We start from the raw sequence: 5313 nt of genomic DNA on the forward strand, positions 1-5313 counted from the left end.
CCAGTAGTGTGGCAATTGATAGAAAGTTTTTTAGAACTAGCAAGAAGCCCATGTGTTGCATGCATCAAGATGCATTTGTATGAGTAGTTTATCTTGTGGGAGAAAAGGATGAACGAGGGAAGGCCTTATTTGCAAATCTAGAGAGGGGTGTGGGTATCTTTTTTGCAAAATTGCCATTGTTTCCTTCCTATCTGTCAGATATAAATCGACGACCTATATTGCAGGATGGCAGGCACACCATCATCACCAATTCTGTTTTTATAAGAGTAGAGAAAAAAAGTAGAGAGTATAGAAGTAGAGATAAATATTAAATATAAAATAAATATAGCAGTAAAGAAGAGAGTAGAGATAGCAGGGACGTCGGGAAAGGATCGCGCGTGCGGGAAAAAGCGGTCGGGCATGCGCTAGTTTTGGCGCGCGGCGTCCGGCGCGCTTTATAAAATCCAACGCCCTCCCACCGCTCTATGCCTTGCCACCGCTCTCTCCCCGCTCTGTCCATCGCCACCGCTCTCTCCCCACTCTTTCTCGCCTTGTCGCCGCCGCACCACCATGCTGCCGCGTCGCCGGGAAACTTGGGGATACCGCAGCGTCCGCGCGCGCCCCTCCAGAGGCTTCTCCGCCGAGATCAGCATTCTACGGGATGTGCCTCGGCCTCGGCAATTTTGACACTGCCAACGAGGCCGCAGGCGCATATGACATTGCGGCGTGGCACCTCTGGTGGCCTCATACAACACTGAACTTCACCAACATGCTGACGCGGGAGCAGGCGCAGGAGCTCGCGCCTCTGCCGCGGCTTATCACCGACAAGGATCATCTCGACAACCGGAGGCGGGAGCACCGTCTCGGCATTGCCAATATGGATGAGGAAGCCATGGTGCTGTGGCACCAACGCTTCCCACAGGACATCATCAACAAGCGCGAGTTCTATGCACAAAGGAGGGTAGAGAGGGAGAAGAGGAGGGCAGAGCGAGCCACCTATGGCGAGGACAAGCGTAGGCAAAAAGCGGATGCTCAATTCAACATGAGGCTAGGAGCAGTATCGCACTGGGAATCCGACGATGACCGGTATCTTCACGCCTACAGTCAGACGTTGGAGGACGACATCACCGAGGAGGAGTCGGACGATGAGGAGTAGTTGAATTATCTATTTTTTTCTATCTATGCTGAGAACTATCCTCTACTCTCTATCTGTACTTCTCGATCTCAGCATTGTAAACACTTTTTTAAAGCGCCACGTGTTGCGATTCTGTTGGAGATGCTCTAACATGGCAGATGAGTGCTTTAATGTTGCCCACAAGATGCGCGAGTATTACTAGTAGTATATTTTTCTTGCCATGTTGAGATTTTAAAACCATGAGTGCAAACATGCAAAGGAGCAATGAAGACCAAACACGGGATATTGGGGACATCTTCAAGGAGCGTGGCAAGTTAAAGAGGAGCTAAACCAAACCAGTAAAACGAGCTTTGATAAGTAACACCCTTTCAATTACTTTCGTTTAGCCTCGTGTTCTTCGATGTGTATATGTTATAGTTTTTGTTTCTCTTAGGCTCGTGTTCTTAGATGTGTAATAAGAAGATTCTTAATCGTCCTAATGCTTTCGGTTTTTGCTTGATATAGGAAGTGGGTGTTCTCACCTTGTAGTATGTTTTTTTCCTTTTGAATTAACTTCTTCGAGTCCTGTTTATCTGGCTTCTACTAAATGGATTTGGGTTGCTCTGAGCATTGATCTAAAAAAGAAGTAACTTCATGTTAGGATGCAGTTCCTGCAAAGAGGGAATTATGGTCAACCTCGAGATCATGTTTCCAAAATGAGGCTGGATTACACACAAGGTGCCTGTTCCCCAATGATGATGGATTAGACACAAGGTGCAAATTCCCAGATGATGCTGGATTACACACAAGCCAGGTGGAGTCGTCAGCTGTTCGTGTCCTCGTGGCTCTAGTAAAGGTTGAAAGAAAGCGTGCAGCAACCCTTGAGAATGTAGTTGAGTTCCTGAAGAAGCGGAAAGAGCAATCAGATGCTCTCTTCACCCAAGCCAAAGAAGAGATGGAAGAAGCCAGAAATATGCTAGCAGAGGCAGAGCAGGCTAGGCATCTCCTGCTATCTAAAACTGTTGTCAATACAAAATTTCCTTCATAATAGCTAGGTTCAAATGTTTATCCAGTCAGCATGTCTGTTGTGATGTCCGTGCATCTACTGATGTGGCACAAAATATTTTTTTGGGTCATGTAATAACAGCAATTACTTTCCAAACAATAAGAGACGAAGCATTGGACATGGTATAGTTCACACGCAAGCCCGACATTCCAAGTTCAACTTCCACATCAAACTCATGTTCACACATGTCTGCACATTCATAGATAATGTCCACAACCAATCGTTCTAAAAACTATTTAGTACTTATAACGCGCCATTGAAAATCAAAACTCTTAACCCCGCTAAAAAATGATATTTAAATGTGGCTACTCGGTCTGTGGCAACTGGCGATCCACCGCCTGCAAGTCGTTCACCTGTGGTCCCAACCATCAACTCCTACAGATCAAATTATCACACGAGCTGACTATTCCTACAAAGGTGTGCTCCACCACGCACCCGATACCCGTGCATGCAGCAATCGTGCACCTAGGGTTTTAGGGTTTATTTGTTAACGGTGCCTTTACATAACTCTCTTGTGTGCGAGACAGCGAGAGACCGACTGCGTGCATGTGCCTCTTCTCTTTGTATATGTACTCCACCCTTTGTCTAGTCTCCAAAAAATTATAATAACTACTAGCAATGTGCCAATGCGTTGCCACACGATCAAAGTAGATTAATACATATTCACTGATTTGATAAAAAAGAGTCTAGTTTTGAAATACGTATATCACTAAAAATATGTTATGTTTCACTCAAAATATATTCCTTTGGCGGTTTTGATGAGATAAGGGAAGAATATTGTTGGTTTCAAGATTCGAGAAGTCGTATATGTCTAATTTCTACTCTTACTAGCAAGATGCCCGTGCGTTGCACAGAACATCAAGATCTTGTGGGAGAAAAGGATGAACGAGGGAAGGCCTTATCTGCAAACGTGGAGAGGAGTACGGGTAAATTGCCATACTTTCCTTCCTATTCGTCAGATATAAATCGGACGGCCTATATTGCAGGATGGCAGGCCCACCATCATCACCAACTCTGTTTTTTATCCCTACTCTTATAAAAAGCATAGTTGGTGATGATCGTGTGCCTGCCATCCTGCAATATAGGCCATCCGATCTATATCTAACAGATAGGAAGGAAACTATGGCAATTTTGCAAAAAGATACCCACACCCCTCTCCACATTTGCAAATAGGGCCTTCCCTCATTCATCCTTTTCTCCCACAAGATAAACTACTCATACAAATGCATCTTGATGTTCCATGCAATGCATGGGCATCTTGCTAGTTGTTGCAAAAAGCCCATGTGTGTGAGTGAGAGAGAGGGAGAGAGGAGGGGGACGGAGTGCATGTGTGAAAAAGACACAAAGAGTGTGTGTGCGAGAGGTATCAGCTTAAAATGAGGCGATAGTGTGTGTGTGTGTGTGTGTGTGTGTGTGTGCACGATCGAGAGGGCGTGTCTCAAAAGGGGAGGAAAAATCTACATAGATACAAGGAGTGGGAGAGAGACATGTATGAGATAGTGGAAGCATGAGTGTGCGGGTGTATAAACCTATCTACATGCTAGTCGATAAATGTTTGTGAGAGAAATACGAGTCGGGGTGCGAAAGCGAGAGTTTTGTGTGTGAGAGAGAGAGGCGGTAGTCGGGAAGGGGAGTGGAAGCAGGAGTTGTGTGTGTGTGAGAGAGAGGGGGGGGGGAGTTTGTCTGATCGGTAAACAAATGAATAATGCCAGTCTGGGATGGAGCGAAAAGGAGACCGCAACAAATGTTGTGTCTACAGGAGAGATTGAGAGTACTTTTAGTGGTATGAGTCATATCTACAGACATATAGGGTGTGTGAGAGAATCCCATAGAGAGAAAGACAAAGTGAAAGATGATTGGAGACTGTGTGTGGCGGTGAAAAAGAAAGCTTAGGTACCTAGTGATACCAGAGAGCGGTAGAGACGTGAGAGATAATCAAAATCGTGTAATGTATAATGATAGGGAGAGTGTGACACTTCTCAAGGGAGAGATCGAGAGACCATGTTTGCGAGGATAGGAGAAACATGAAGTGAGCGTGCGGGTGAGCTGGAGAAAAGAGAGTTATAGCTACATGAAGGAGCATGCATGCGAGAGAGATGGGGGGTGAAAGGAGTGAACATAAAAGGGATTCAAATATTTTAATTTGCGATGATGATATATGTAATCTATACTCGAACCAAAATTGATCTATCAAACATGCATACTCATATGAATTCACGCTCATCTATGTTATTTAATATGTAGATATTACTGATCCATACATTTTAGTAGAACATAATTTGGTTTAAATTTTTTGAATTCAACCTTATGATTTTGAGATCATTGTATTTGTAAATCATATTATACATATAAAAGAGAAGAATTCTTTTTTGTGCTTTTGAAAGTATATATAAAAAAATGATGTATATATAATTTTATTCCAATCGAAAATGGATCCTGCCCGAAAAAATAGAATACAAACGGGATTCGAATTGAGTTGGCACGGTAAACGTGCACTCTGCAAAACTTGAACGAAGCGGGGAAAGCCGCAGTAACCACCCAAAACCAAAATATGCGAGATAGAAATTACTACTGCCTATCCCTGCCACGCAAAGCCTATCTGCTCGATTTCTATAGGTTTTGATAGGGGTAGGTTTGTAATTTCACTCAAACGTGACATAACCGCCTCTCACCCGGATTCTTACATGGTGGGAGCCAAAACACAGTGCCTCCTCGGCCGAAATCGACTCCCTCCCCGATTCATACTTGGTGGGCACCAAAAACAAACTCTCGTCGGCAAATATTCAGTGTATGCGAGATTACCGTCCTATCCCCAACCAACTCATATTGATGTGATGTAGGAAATTTGAAACAGGGGCTAAGTTTGTAAATTTCCTTGCATTTGAGACAAGCGTGCCCTGAAGACATGGTTCCCCCCTTCCTCTCTACATCCATTTCCCCATTCGTACTCTGTGGGCGCCAAAACACCCTCTCCACCCCAGCCTCCTCCGTCTGCCACCCCATCCACCGCCATCCTCCTCCACCATGTCGCAGCTGATACCCCAACGCCGCCGTCCATTACAAGAGATCGACCTCTCTCATCCATGGCTTCAGACCGAGATCCTTGCATCCCGTCTCTCGCTTCATCACCGCTGTCGTCCACCTTGCCAGCACC

The 5313-nt window shown here is 44.9% G+C and overlaps 1 pseudogene; it reads left to right on the plus strand.

Moving 5' to 3' along the window:
- The first annotated feature begins 549 nt into the window (after window positions 1-549).
- Window positions 550-1030, plus strand: LOC119274203 (annotated as a pseudogene).
- The last annotated feature ends 4283 nt before the right edge of the window (window positions 1031-5313 follow it).

Source organism: Triticum dicoccoides, chromosome 3B, assembly GCF_002162155.2.
Source record: "Triticum dicoccoides isolate Atlit2015 ecotype Zavitan chromosome 3B, WEW_v2.0, whole genome shotgun sequence".
NCBI lineage: Eukaryota > Viridiplantae > Streptophyta > Magnoliopsida > Poales > Poaceae > Triticum > Triticum dicoccoides.